General features: G+C 40.2%; 1 protein-coding gene and 1 long non-coding RNA gene across 11 annotated transcripts in view; both read right to left on the minus strand.

The window, feature by feature from the left end:
• The window catches only part of LOC134213261 (anoctamin-10), a 57,012-nt gene that overhangs the window by 33,562 nt on the left and 7,413 nt on the right, over positions 1 to 16,037 (minus strand). The gene's annotated exons all lie outside the window — the stretch shown is intronic.
• On the minus strand, positions 4,450 to 4,770 carry LOC134218134 (uncharacterized). Its single transcript, XR_009981264.1, has 3 exons — positions 4,700 to 4,770; positions 4,583 to 4,635; positions 4,450 to 4,505 (listed from the first exon to the last, which is right to left on the minus strand). It is a non-coding gene; the product is annotated as an uncharacterized LOC134218134 (long non-coding RNA).

Genomic DNA, 16,037 nt, shown 5'->3' on the forward strand with positions numbered 1-16,037 from the left:
CTCAAAGACAACGTGCTTGCACCAAGTGGTGCCTCATCAAATATCAATGGCTGGCGCCGCCAGTGTAGAGTTCTATTTCTATGAGCACTTTCACAGATATTAACTGCTACCTTTAATTACCAATTTCTGCCACCTCACTGCAGTGCTAACGTAAAATTGTATTCCATTATTAGAAATTGTAAACATATAGAATGGATTTTGTATCGTCACACAAAGTAAAGCTGTAGAGGCGCAAATCGTTTCTTGATATTACGGTTCATGTAAAAAACTCATGATCTTTTTACAGTAAGTATGGAAAATCAGATGTAGGGGTCAAGCAAGATACTCTCCCTGCATTGCGACTAAAAAAGACATGACTTGATAGTTTGTCCTACTTTCTTCAACAATATTTTCAAGTGCCTGTAATGAGTGCGCAAGTGCCTGTAAAAACACATGATCACGTGGAATTTTCTTAATTAAAGTATGCATGAGACAAGAACAAATGGTACTAGGGGGCCGTACACATATTACGCATGCCCTTATGGGGGAGGGGAACTGTCGTTTTACCCATAAATAAAAAATCATTTGTATGTAAGAAATCTTACATGAAGGGAGGGATATTGAAAAACCCAAAAATAACGCTTACGTAATAAGTGTACAACCCCTAGACAATTTTCAGCTGATGTCGCATCATTGTATTGGGGCAAATGAGAAGTAGAAGGAGAAGAGAAAACATATTGTGCGTTGCTTTTTATCAAAATTGATTGGCAAGACCGAAACGACCACTGTCAGTAAAACCAAAATAACTTTGCGGGCGGAGGGTGGCGGAACCTAATTTCTGCAGGATTGGATTCCTGGCAAAAAAATGAAACTACAGTGTGAATTTCATTGATGGGTACCGATGGGTACCTTTTTGAATTTCACAATGAATACAGCAAGAAGATAATACAATAATAATTTTATACATAATAAAGACCGAGTACTTTCTGCGCGATCAAAAATAATTTACGAACGTATATGCGTGGCTTTATTAGTTTTTGTACTACACTTTGTAATGGTGCCAAATATAATAAGTTTGGATGGTGTATACGTTGTGGCCAACATAATGAAGCAGTAAGATAAATGTTACAAGATTTAACAGAATTAAAAATCGACAACATGCTCAACTTGTATTGACTGTAAAGGTATGATCCACCCGAATAAAATGACTCAAAACTATGTTTACTTCATCGTCAAGTATTCTACTAACAACCCATGACTCAAGTTTTCAATTTGGATTATTTTGAAAAAATGGTTTTTGACCGTCTTTTTGAAGATTGGTCCTTCTGTGCGCCGCCGCCGAGAGCAACCGCGGCGTGACGCCGGCTAAGCCGCCGCCGCCGATAGAAAATTGCGTTCAAGCCGCCGTCGGTCCAAAGTGGATCGGCGCACAGGTCTAATACATAAAGGGCCAAATTATGCTTGTATGACATTTCAAGACTAGAAAATTACTTCGTAGATTGGGGAGCTGTGACCTTGTTGATCAAGTTTTAAGGGATGATGTAGGTATTCAAACCATATGTCCTAGCCCTTGTGCCGGCCTAAGCACCTTTACTCTTTCTCTGAAATTAGGTAAATTAAAATAAAGTAAATTCAAATATTATAAAATAAAATCATGAAGCAAAATTTTCAAACCTTGATCACGATACTAATTGAATCAGCAATCAGTTTCATTTTGACACCATACGACTAGCTAGTCGTGTTAGATTCATGTCATTCATGTTCAGTCGTGATGGTTGCAAAATATGATTCAGACTCAGAATACACACTTCGAAAACCGCAATACATAAAAATATGCTCTTTTCAAAACTTCACGATCCTTGAAGAAACTAAACTCTAGGAACTCTTCACACGTCCCATGCCGACATTAACCATACTTCATTGTTTGTTATTGGAAATGTGACTAGATACAACATCGAACATATAACCTACGATACAGGAACAAGATGATAGATTGAAGCAACGTCTTTGCGAAAAAGTTGCGTCTACAGTGTTAATATGGATTCATAATGCCAATATTGCTATGTTAAGAGGAATTTATAATGTGTTAATGTAATTACTTCAACTTCCACTAACGAAAAAAGTGCGGAACTCCGCTGACGTCATTCAATTTTAATGGCATGTTTGAATCTAGATACTGCTTCCCATCAATTGCAGATGGAACAACGTTTGTCAAATGGCAAGAATGAGTATAAAATGCAGAATACACTGACCCCTCAATCATAAGTCACTCACTAATGTAGAATATTTCCAATCGACCAACATGCAAAATGGTTTGACTAGTTATTGTTACAAAGTGAACAAAATATGTGTACCATGCATTCGTTCGTTATAGTCGGAAAGATCTTACCAAAATTCATGAACGGCTCACTCAATCTTTCTTGTTTTCTTACTGATCCGATCAATTAGAGCCAATTGATCGACATTCCAGCATGAGCGTTACAGAGCAGTTTGTAGGTCTGTTGAATTGCCGTCAAAATACATCAGCACACAGAGTTCCTGCACTACCAAGGTTTTTGGTTGTAGTTGATATCCTCTTTCAAGACATGTTTGTCATTGGCGTACCTTGAACCTCGTTATCGTTGTTCATACTCTACCGGTCGAAATGTCTTCCCTATGAAAGCACCAGTTTCTGCGAAGCATCATGCTAACTTGGGTCAACCAGCATTTTCATCTTCCTTTCCATGAGATGAAGGTTATCTGATGACATGTTGAAGTGTTGACCTGGTGCAGGATTTTGATTCGTCGGTAACATCACATTTAGAAAACATTTTTCAGACCGCAAAAGAAGTGACAGGAACAGAATATTTTCATGACCGCATCCGCGCGCAGCACATTACGATTTCTGATCAAGTCCCAAAAATGTTCTAATAGAAAAAATCGATTTTTCCCAATTTTTTGTTTTTAAGTGACGTCAGATATTGACGTTTCATGCATTTTTAAGTCATTTGGCATCAAAATCAAAAAATCGATTTTCGACTTTTCCTTTGGTCCCTTGGTGGGACAATTTTCATAGGTAAAAATTTCTAAATTTTGATGAATTTTAGGCACCCCTAAATAATGTTTTTGTTACGTATTTCGACCTCAACTGTAAGGCCGTCTTCAGTGACTTGACTTTTGAGTCGGATCAAGTACGAGACACTGAAGACGGCCTTACAGTTGAGGTCGAAATACGTATTTTTGAATATTACAACTTAGCTGAATATTAACAACTTAACAACAATTACAACTGAATATTACAACATTAGCATTGTGCTCTTGTATTGTGCGTTTGTCTTTTCTTTTTCCCAAAGAAAGTTTTTAATACTACTCGAGGTTCTTTTAATTTCCACAGTGCTTCTCAGCGCTTTTTATACCTAAGGATCCTGTTACAAACTTTGTTTGGACCCGTGCCTTTGCTTTATGTTGGACCTATTTGCGGAAGTAAAATTCCGACAAGCGGTGGTAATCCTGCAAGGACACCGTTCTGAAAAAAAAAACTCTTAGAAGGTCACGTCTCCACGCTCAGCAATGAACATTATTAAAAACAAGAGGAAGGGGAGTCTCTGAATTATTCACTGTCCGTGTTACATGGGAACAGGCTTGTAAAATGTCATCTGCATGTCAATTGATTAATTCGTTCATAACTTTCTTTAGAAGCCAAATTTATTCCATAATTTTAGATGTGCTCACAACGCTTGAGTAGGGCTATACTTTTGTCCAAGGGTACATTGCTCTAAGTATAACATCTGAGGCTGGAGAGTAGAAACTCTCCAAAATGTCACGTGTCATTTGACATAATGTCATTTGAATGACATTTTGCCTCCCACGCCCCAGATTACATATTTACCTCAATGTCTTGTTAGACAAAGTTGTAGGCACATTTAAGCGCTATGAGTTCGTCATACCTCATGAATTGATAGCTACCTTCTGAAAAAAGTTCTGGTAAAATTATACAAACGAATGCAAATGACATTTTACAACACTGCATGGGAACATTTCCACAGGTCTGGGGACATATCCAAAACCCCACTCAGTGCCGTAAGCGCTAAAAGTGTGATGGCGGCGAACCTGTTTGGAACTGTGGTGTCGAGCCTGGTCGTAACGATGGCGGCGAAGCTGTCCTTGACGATGACGGCCACAGAAGAAACGCCTAGCTGCAGGATGGCGCGCAGCTGATGAGCCCGTGCCTATAAGGCCGTACTAAAGTTGCGAAGTGGGTGGCGGCTGGATGGAAGGCCTTCGATTGCCCGTGATGAAATGAACCCTGGCCTTCGGTTCCAACCCGGCACTGTGGTACGCAATTGGCGACGTATTCCACGCGCCGAGCTCTCCGAACGGTCCGTAAGGTTTGGAACGGTTTGGAACGGTAGGCCTTGACGAGCGCACGGACTCCACAAAAAAAAACTCCTTCAAACTTCACGCGACCGAAATGCCGTAAAAATCATTTTCGTCGCCTCCGGTCGATTGCGAGTATTACAATCCGTACCAAAAAAGAGGGCCACGCGCTGGAAGTCCAACGCAAAACATTAATTATCATTTTACAGATAACGAGTAGTTCGACAACAATTTTTTGGTACACTACACTTTTAAAATAGAACTTTGCGAGAGTCGGCTACACCGACAATTGAATCAAATCTAAAGAACGAACGAAAAAACTAATTACAAGCACGTACAAAATCACTCCAATCATTTTATTTACCTTGACAAACTGAACTTTCCTCAAACTCTATAATAGAAATTCTTAAAACTCGCAAAACTTCTATATGCCAGCCGTTATGGAAGCGAAATGAACGAGTTTAAGTTTATTCTTGAACAAGAAACCTTCTGCAACAATTAACCCAGTATTTGGCAATTGCGCCAATTTAAATTTCAAATAGCGACATAGAGTTCGCGTCTTCTGAGTGAACCAGTGCGCCGCCGCCGACACTTATTGACGTACGTCAAGGTGTCGGCGGTGCGCCATACGCCGATTGGCTTCACTCCGCCGAATTTCGTATTTCACGCCGATGATTGGCCAACACAAAAATCACAGTATGCAGTGCGTTTGCATCTGCCGAACCAAGGCAACCTATCAGACATTAATTAAATTGCTGTTATACCTTTAGCAGATTTGTTTGCTTTTATCTCTGTCACTTTTACCCGCATTGGCGTGTTAAATGTTAGATCATCCAAGATCTTATTGGCTTCAGAATGCAATAATCACATTTCATAATTCATTGAGAAAATAAAACGAAACACGGCTACGTAGCGTATACAATGTGAAAACAAACATTTTATTTTCGTGCGCCCAATCGCCAAATAATACACTGGTGGAAATAAGTATAAAGACAAGCTCGGTTTCCATACAAAATGGCCATATTGGGAAGTCAATATCTCGATTCTTAGCGATTCGATTGGGCTGATTTTTTGCCAACAAGCCTAAAATGACTTGAATTTTTATTCAATGATAGTTACATTTAATCATATATTCTGGTTATACGCGTTTCTGTTGGAAATAATTATAAAGACAGTTCCGTTGTATGGAGCTCCATATAAAAAAGTTGTGTCTTTATAATTATTTCCAGATTTTGAGGTCAAAATCAACAGAGATGTATACAATTTACTCAAAGATCGAAAGTTCAAGTTAAAAACAGGTGCCTAGAAAAATTTCAGCCAAATCGAATCGCTACGAATCGAGATATCGATCCTCAATCATGATGAAAATGTATGAAAATCATGCTTGTCTTTATACTTATTTCCGGCGGTATATGCTAATAAATCCAAATAATAATCTCAAATTTGGGGTAAATTTACTTGTTCGTGCAGGGCCTAACTTTTATACCACTTTTGACGTAGGATTACGTCTTTCCGGAACATTGGGGGGTCATTCTGCAGTTTCAAATTTGAGACCGTCACGAAAAGTGGTCAGGAAGTATGGGCTAATAACTAAGCCGCCTTTCAATCGATTTTAAAGATCTTGGTGTTCATCGATCGACGAACTCTTTAAGATTTTGCTCAACTATCGAAAAAATGCATTCAAACTGCTGAACTATTGAAAAATTGAATTTTACTAGGCACTGAAAATCGGTAAACTAACCAATCGCGTATGTATGCATCGCAGGCACAGACATCAAAATCGTGCAACCTACGGGATCGACTCCAATCCTCAGTTCAACTAAATTTTCTCGGAGAGCGGGCACAACGATGACGCCCGTAGCTGCAGTCTCAGCAGAAAGTGAAACATCGAGAGGCCATCGCCAAAAGCAACAATCTTCGGACCAGGCCTGGGAATTGTCGCGTTTGTCAGTGACACCTGACAAGATACATAAAAACATGGTCAGTCAAAAAAAAACTTGGCTAGTGACTTTTGGATGAAAATAGTGACTTTTTAGTGACTAGGCTCAAAATAGTGACCAAGTCACTAAAAAGTGACTTGCTTCCAGCCCTGTTTTCTGTTGGATATGTAGCGTTAAAAATACGTCACTTTTGAAGTATATCCTTTGTTACAAGCCTATCTTGTTTTGATTAGATTTTTTTCGGCATCGCCAGTGGGAGAAAGCGAAGATGACCAGTGGTTAGCCACTGAAATGTTTTTATTACTATTACGTTAAAATCAAATCTTCACATTTGGCCGCCACGTGGTGCATCCTAGCGGTGAATGCTTGGATAGCACGTGCTATTTGTACTGCGGAGAAATTTTTCACATCTATGAGAGCTTTGGAAAATTATCACGAAAGTTGTAATTTTTGTTGCAAGGCACAATAACGTCAAAAAAAAAATCATACGATCTGTCGACCAGCCTACTTTGATCGATCTAACGTTTATTTCCTTACGGAAACCGTTTTTTATAAATATATTTTTATGTATTGATTTTTGAGGGATACTTTGTATGGACCACATTTAGAACTTCTAAAGGCACATCTTTTTGTTGAAGACCCATGGACCTATCTCGTTTATTTATCAAGTTATAGCCGTTTTTCGATTAAAAACATTTTTTCAAAATGAAATAAAACGCTTTAAACAAAAAACGCTCTCTCAGTTTCCCCACCATAAACGCAGAAAAGTGCGAGCTTTCGAATAGAACCAATAGATTGAAAATCGGTTTGCTCCATTTTGAAATATACGCATATAAAAAAAACATGTTTTACATACAAAAACTCGAATAACATTTTTGGTATAAGAGATAGATCCATGGTTCTTTAACAAAAATGTGCATCTTCAAAAGTCCTAAAAGTGCTCGGAACAAAGTTTATACGAGAAATGAATGTATAAAAAGTTATGTGAAGAATTCCGATTTTTAGGGACCGCCACAACATATTTGTTAAAAAGCTCATAACTTGCGAACCATAAGTGATAGTAAAATGGTTTCTTCGGCAAAGTTGCTCAAAATAAATTGCTCTACAACTTTGTGGAACATTGCACAAGTCTTTACCGAAAAATTAAAAAGTTGATATTATGAACTTCTGAAATATAGGTACCACCCTAATTTCACTACATGGAAAAAAATCGTCAAAAAATATGAAATTTTTTTCCCAAAGACACTGTATATCTAAAACTAATAGTTTTGGCGCAAACATTTTTGTCTTGCTAGATTCGACTCTGGGACCATTGTGCAGTGTATGGGGTGGTGGTGATGTTCAGACAGGACCGAGAGTCGAACCCAGCAACCTTCAGCATGGTCTTCATTTATAGCCGCACGGCTAAGGAAGGCCCCTTACGCGGTTTACTTTTGGTTATTTCTGGCTCTTGGATATAAGAAAACACTGAGTTCACTCCACGAAAAAATCCACAAAAAACTCTAGGAAAAATCAAATTGAATCTAAAATTGATAGATTCTGTTCGCGTTGAAAGTAACCCCCGCGTAAGTTAATTTTCCATGAACGGGTTCAATGCCCCTTTTACATATTTGCGAATTCTAGTGGACAATGTAAACAAGGATTGTCCGCGTTTACATTATGCTGATTTTGCACCAGTACACCCGATTCTGTTTTTACACGGATTTTATTTACACTGCCGTGTAAAAAAAACCCAAACAAAAGGTTTGCAAAGTTGCTCCATGATTCGTCGAAAAATCATAAAACTTTTTTTACACGGATTTTCAAATTTTGAACTGAAAACTTTTTTTACACGGAACGCATCCCCCGTGTAAAAAAAGAATCGGGTGTATTGTCGGGTAGTGCATAGTCCGTTAGAATTAGCAAACATTTTTTTTCTCTCTATTAAAGTGAAACAGTGTAATATACCATCTTACTGTTTACCGAAGATTTCCGTTTTCTCAACCCATGTTGTTCGTTTGCGAAATTACGGAGGTTGCTATTTTGTATACCGGTGTTTTAGTAGTATACTCAGAATACACATGTACATAATTTCAAACACTTGAAGAAGCAGCTCGCAATATTTAACATCGTTGGATTCATAGATTCCGTTATCGTCACGCAACCGCACTCGAACAGTAATCGTGGCAACGTCGAACGGTGAAAGAGCACAACAGTCGCCTCCTGGCGTTTATCATTTTGCTCACATAAAGTTTATTGCGGCAAACGATGACGTCCATTGAATGTGCTTTTCAAGCGGGGGATATCGAACTGGCTCTGCATTTGCTCCTGACCGAGTGGAACCGCATAGGAGATCCTGCCCATTTTTACTACCAGGTGATTCGCGACGGACTGGTGGCCACATTCCGGCAATTAGAGCGATCTGGGTGGTGTCCACAATGGGAAACATTCTGTTACTGTTCCAATGCATTGGTCGAATTGGGTGTGAAAAATGTGTCGATTTCAAATGAAATGGAAATCCTGGTGCTGTACAAACTTTCGACGTATGGATTACGGAACCTAAGCGGAGATCCCGTTGTGATCAAACCGGAGAATTGTTGGTTGGAGTCGATCGATCGAATTATGCAATGGGTGCAGGAGTTACGCACTCGACCCAAGTGGTACGATTTTCTAGATGTAGACGACCAAGTGATGTTTCGCATACGAATGATTCATAATCATCTATTCTTTGTCAAGGACAAATTGGCAAGGCGGGATTTGCCGCTGAAAGAGATGATTTTTTGCTTGGCAATATTCATACGAATACAGGGAGGATTTCATAGCGATGACGTGTACAAAGTTATTATAAACAAGCGAAACGTGATGCAATTTCTATTGGCCATAGCTGTTAGACTTAAAGCGATACGCGATGGAAACAGAAACGCAAAGCCAAGAAAATGCTGTGTTTTGAAAAAGTTGCGCAAAAGCTATAAACGCGTTAGGCAGCTACATTCAGTACTCAAAATTGTGAAATACGGTCTAATTTATACAGAAATTAATGAAAACGATTACCAAAGAAGTAACGCATCGATCACCGTAGCGGCCATTAGAAGATTCAAACAAATTTGTGGAGAGGTGATCAAGAATACTATGGAAACCTCAAATCTATCGAAACAGTTGAGCAACTTACTTCCGGAAATTTTAAACGAATCGCTCCTGCTCAATTGCGAGTATAGGAATATGTCGAGCCATGGAGTACCTCTGTCATATCTATTTGTGCGCGATTGTGATCGAGTTTTTTACTACAAGCATTTGAGTGACTGCAACTATATCACAGCTGTTGCGTTTTACGCCGTGTGCATCTACCTTACCAATGATTGCACTCGTCACATGTACGGCCTGATGAGACGATGCAGAACAATCGATGATCTTCGCGCTTTCATAAGGTACGCAGGAAGTAATTCGATCAGAGCACTGCAGGAAAACATGTTCCGAAGGATTGAAGAATATTTAGACACTATAGCAATCCACCTAAATGAAACTAACGCAGATGATCTAACTTTGAAACAACTAGAAGAGTATAAAAACCTATGGAAAACCTATAATCATAAAGTTATGGTCATTGAACAGTTACGCAATTCTTATCACACTCATCCGATAAACGCCGTTGAAATAATGGCCTTTGCCAATGCGTCTATTATGGCTATACATCTTCTACTTAATTCTAAGCTTACGGACTATACGAGTCGCGATTACTTTGAAACTTTGTTTGGCGATTGGAAAATTTTTACCACGCGATCTGTCGACAATGCGGAGTGCAGAGCATCTCTAATACAGACCTACATGCACGATTACTTGGAGTTCGACCATGACTACACGGCACAGTGGCAATGGCCTTACCGAGAAAGAACCAAGGAAATACTCAGCCATTTCATCTCGAATTTGAACGTGAACAGTTCAACCCGATTTGCGGTTGAAGAAAATTTACATAACGCTTTATCCAAATCTCGCAACGGATACTATCAGAATATATTCGCTTTGGCTTCAAAGGCACATGCGATCATCAATATACTGAAGCCTGTTATAACAGGGCCAAAGAACTCAAAAAACTTCAAATACAGAAACCAAAACTTCAAACTCAAAATGAAAGCTTTACGTCGTCAAGATGAGCAAGAGTTGATCACAGTGTTTCAAACAACCATATTCCAACTCCAGGAAATCTTCCGGCGAAGGAATTGCGATTCAATTGATTTGCTAATCGAAAATCATGAGAGCATTTCTTTGAAGGAGCGTCTAGCTATCGAGTATTGGCAGTTGCAAGCCATGGAAATGCTTTACTCAAGTGGATACCTTGGAGATAACTTCAGTATTATGACCAAATCTGTGCCTATGATTTGGGGAAAATCCTACCGAAATTATCTGGCTCACGATTCGCTGTCTTACAATATCCTGATTGCTTCCGACGCGTGCAAAACACTCCTAAACGCATTTGTTCTAGCTTTCGATACGGCCGAACTGAACATTTTTAAGCCTCCCCAGAAATTCAAACTTGATGGGCTGACAACGTTGGAGCTAGATGGTTTTTACTGGTTAGAACTGCAGAAAAACCTACTGGACAGTATCAAATGTTGCGATGTCACTGCAGCAAGAAAATATCTAGAACGAGGAGCTGAGCTTGGTGCTGAGTATTATACATCTCTGGGACATCTTCTGCAACCAAAGTACTGTACATTGCCTTACATAATATGTCATGAGCAATTCGATCAAGAAGGTAGAAAAGCCATAGCTCAGTTGTTAAGCTTCAAATTCCCCAATATCAGAGAAGTATTATCAAATCGTGAACATAACTTCCCTGTTAAACTAAACCTGCTGCAGTTTGACAGAACCTTGCTCATCCAAGACCCTGTTGCTCAATTTAAAACTCTTCATCCCAAACTGACAACCCCCTGCATTGGATTTCTTCTGCCGCATCTCGTAAGTGCGAACAACTTCGAACTGTTGAAAGCATTGATCGATCGCCACACAGGATCTAACCTGAAAACGGTCCTTCTGATGACCGGTCACAGCAACGAGAAAAAAGATTTCTTCGACAATCACCTAGATGGTATTATCAGCGAGCAGTATTCTGAATCGGACTGCGAGTTAGGGATCGCCATCAATCGGAATGATCTACGGCTATTCAATCATTTGATTGAGGATTTGTATGGAACGAAAAAATCTGTAATCAACAAATCTGTCTTACGGAAGGCGATGGAAAATTGTTGCTGGCGTGGACGAACGGAGATGGTACGCATCCTGCTCAACATTGGCTGGAAGATTAACTTCTTTAAGATGTCAGGTTACCTAACCTTAGCTATTATGCGACATCACTGGAAAATTGTTGACCTATTGCTCGAGTATGATGCAAACGAATGGTTGGATGATGGTGTTAACGTGCTCAAGATAATTACCGAAGGTAATTTTAGAATTTCACAACGAATACTTAAAAATCCGATTCCTTCTCATCTCAAGGAGAAACTCTTTAGCTGTATTGTTCGTTTTGGATCCAAACGACTTATTGAACATCTTGATAGGGCAGGAGTAAAAACGTGGAAGATCAGAAGAGTATTAACAACTGCTGCTATGAATAAAGATCCAGAAGTGCTGAAATATGTAGAACAGAAAATATTTCAATTGGAACAAGATGGCTCAGGTTCGAGAGGTCTGAAATTTTGGACGAGAATATTACAGGGCCTGAGAAGTTTGATGATAATTTCCATTGATTCAGGTTTCATATCTTTCAGGTGAGTTACGGCGGCGCCCAAAAATGGCAGCCACAATGGCCGTGCTATCCCTCACCTCGCGTTTTTGCTCGCACAAATGTGAATATTTAGGCGGTTAGCACATCTGGAAACCATTTTTTCGTGTATGCTGCAAGTGAGCAAAGGTGAAAAACTACTTTCCGTTTATGTCTGTCGTTTACTTTTCGAGTTATGTGCCCTTCAAAGCGCTATGTAGAATTTTAATTGGACTCCAACGCGATTCACCTTCATCATATCGAGAGAGAATATGGCTGAAAAATGGATTGACAAACTAGTTAAGCTTTTGAGGATCAACGATGCGAGCTTTGCAGATGAATTCCATTTTGAAGATGTTTCAGACTTGTTTTGTCCAGTGTTGCCAGATAATTATGTCATGGTATCTGAACATCAGCTTCATAAAACGGCTAAAAAGTGCGACACTTTTATCAACTTAATCCAATCACTGCCTCAACACCTATTTGTTACCAAATTACCAGTTGCATTGGAGATTCTCTCCCCATATGAAACCATTGTTGCTGAAGTAGAATTTATCCTCCATTCTTCATCAACATTGTTCAACGCAGTGATTGAGAGTACCACAATCATTACACAATATTCAGGCCACACTGCGGACATAATTGGCATTGGACTTAGAAGTTACATGCGAAAGTTCCGCCATTTAAAAGCAGCTACTGCTTCCATAAGTGTGATCAACAGATCGGAACAATTCTTCTATGTCCAGATCGATTTCAGTAGCTGTATTGTACAACAATCTCCAAATAACAAACTCAACCTATCATATCTCTTCAACGGTCCAAATAAGGCCAGTATTTTGCACTATGTGCCTTCGGATACCTCCCCTCGAACACTGGAAACCCTCCTTCGTTTGGGTGCTAATCCTTTATTCTGTGACCAAAGAGGCAGAACACCTTTCCGCACTGCCTTAATAAGACCATTTCCACTAGATCTCATTTGGCTAATGTATGAATACTGCAAGTCGCCCTGCCTTCCCGAAGAGCACGTGTTCAACGTCAAGGATTTCGACGGTTACAGTCCATTTCAAGCAGCCGTCACAACGAACAACTACAATGTTGTCCAGTTCATGCTGGAAAACGGAGCTGATCCGACACTAGCGGATAAAACCGGCGCAGCAGCTGTCCTTGGGTATGCCATTCTCAACCGGAACATTCGACTAGTTGAGTTGCTAATTCGACACAGTCCTCGGATGGTCCGAGACTTCTGTGACATTGTGAAACAAAGTACCGTGCTGGAATTGGCCATGAAGATCAATCATGAATACATTGTCCGGTTGTTGTTGAACAAAGGAGCGGATGCAAATCATCGGAATAAGGAACAATGTACAGTGTTGAAGTACGCCATTGAGCAGGATGCCGTTGAGTCGTTGCACGTTTTACTGGATTTCGCCAAACGGCGTAGATTGGTTTTAGAGGATGATATCGATGGACAAGGAAACAGTGCGTTACAGTTCGCCGTAAAGAAAGTTGCGTGTTCAGAGATTATCCAACTGTTGGTGTTTTATGGCTTCAATAGATAATTTAATGAAAGATTTCGAATAAAAGCACTTGAATGCAATGGAAATTGTTGAACAAAAAAATCGACTTTTTAATGCATAGCGCCCATTATTATCTAAACATGAACACGATTGATCAATTGATATGAAAGATTGGTAAATAGGATTCCCTATCGAATGCGACCTCTTGCGACAAAATCGATAAACGCTACCCAAAAGTGCGCCTCACAATTTCGTTCAGCACCTTCCTTTCGAAAACTCCAAATTCCTTCACGAGGACTACAGGTCTTATGAGCGTTTTGCAGATAATCAGTTTGGTACGGCGGCGAACTCTATTCGATCGGAGCGACTTGCGAAATACACGGTACGTACGGTTTCCAGACAACATGCATCTCCGAATTTCTCTGCTGGTAATATTTTTAGCGATAGCCAGTGAGCCCAAGTACACGAATTCTTCAACCACCTCGATACAAACTCGTGAATGTGAATGCGCGCCCGAATAGAAAATACAATAGAATTACATTAAAATCTCTTATTATATTAAATTTAAAATTACATTGTAATGGCAAGAATTTAATAGAAAAAAAATCGATTTTTTTATTGTTACGATAACTAACAACCCCTATTTTCGATTGTAAAGCTGCCATTTACAATAGGATTTATGGTGGAAAACAATATTCTTCATTGTTTTTCTATTGTGAACAACAAAAAAGTTTATTATAATTACAATTAAATTTATCGTATTGTTACAATAATTTCTATTGTAATTCTATTCGACTTTTTTATTAGGGCGGTAGTTGCTGTAATTTAGCTAATCCTTTTTGTAAAGGACACAAACCACACTTTCCATCCACTCCTGAGGCATAACCTCCTTCTTCCAAATCTGGATAATTACCCAGTGTAGTGTTCTAGCCATCGTGTTTAAGTAACTCTTCTGGTAATTAATCAACCCTCAATTGTTTTCAGATGATCGATCGCTTCCTGGATTTGCTGGAGATTCGAAGCCGGAAAACGCATGTCCTGAGCGCTTGCTCCCAGGTTCGTCACCATACCACCTTCGTTGTCTGCCACATCGTTATTAATGCACTCTTCCATAATCGTCGGACTTGGGCGATGTTTCACCAGTTTCTCAGGTCCCCAGGACCAATTCCACCCCGTGCAGCCAGCGTGTTCGTGGCCATTTACAATGAGGTCGATGTCGTCCGCAAAGCCCAGGAGCATATGCGACCGTGTGATGATAGTGCCGTTCTTCTGCACGCCAGACTGCCGTAATCTGAGAAAGTGTCGTATACGCTCGTTAACGCCAAAAATGGTGTTAACGAGTAATACTCATCGAGCTCTCTAACAGAGTGCATGTTGTAAATTGACGTTTACGTCACTTTCTCAGATTACGGCAGCAGATCTCCTAATAGCGCCCTCGAGTGCAATGTTGAACAATAAGATCTAAGGTCAAAAACGAGATTGACACTTCGTCTGAAATCAGGACACTTGATTCCGAGCCATCCAGCGTTGCACGTATCAGTCTAATCAGTTTTGCCGGAAAACCATGTTCGGACATTATCCGCCCCAGCTCATTTCTTTTCATTTCTTTCGTACGCTGCTTTGAAATCAATGAACAGATGGTGAGTCTGCAAGTTGTACTCCCGGAATTTAACAAGGATCATCCGCAGACTAAACGTTGATCCGACGTTGATCGGCCCTCACGAAAACCTGCCTGATATTCGCCTCCAGCGGTATCAGTCTGTTAAACAGGATACGCGACAGGATATTGTACGCCGAGTTCAGAAAGGTGATCTTCCTGTAATTGGCACACTCTAGTCTGTGCCCTTTCTTATAGGTTGGGCTTATGAGGCCATCCAACCAGCCGGTAGGCAGTTCTTCATCCCCCAATATTTTCTGGATAATGTGGATTGATGGATGCAGTACTGTTTTACAGCTTGGTTAGAGCCTTCTTCACCTCGTCCAGCTTTGGTAGTTCTACAGCTCGACCGTCGCCGATTATGTCCATCCTGCTCCTTAATATACCTTCATTTTCACCGTTCAACAAATCTTCGAAAAGCTCCTTCCATCTGGCTGCCACCATAGTCTTGTCTGTCAGCAAATTCCCCTCGCGGTCATTGCACATGGCGGGCACTGGCACAGTCTTATGCCGTGTGCCATTGACAGTTGCGTTTAATCTCTGCATATCGTTTCTATCCATGTTCTCCTGCGCATCAGCTATCACACTCTTTTCGTGTTGCCTATTTTTTGCGATGGATACAATTCTCTTCTGCCCTTGTTACACTGTACAGCTCTCTGTAGGAATGGGTACGAGCCACTAGCATTCGACTCCTAGCAACATTTTTCTCGTCCGTCACTCGCTGGCACTCCTCATCAAACCAACCATTTCGTTGACGTCGCTGTACAGTGCCTAACACTTCCTGCGCTTTTGTAGTCACAGCTTCGTGGATATTTTCCCACAATCTGTTGACGTCGCTGTTCGGCAATTGAATT

Source organism: Armigeres subalbatus, chromosome 2, assembly GCF_024139115.2.
Source record: "Armigeres subalbatus isolate Guangzhou_Male chromosome 2, GZ_Asu_2, whole genome shotgun sequence".
In the NCBI taxonomy this organism is placed as follows: domain Eukaryota; kingdom Metazoa; phylum Arthropoda; class Insecta; order Diptera; family Culicidae; genus Armigeres; species Armigeres subalbatus.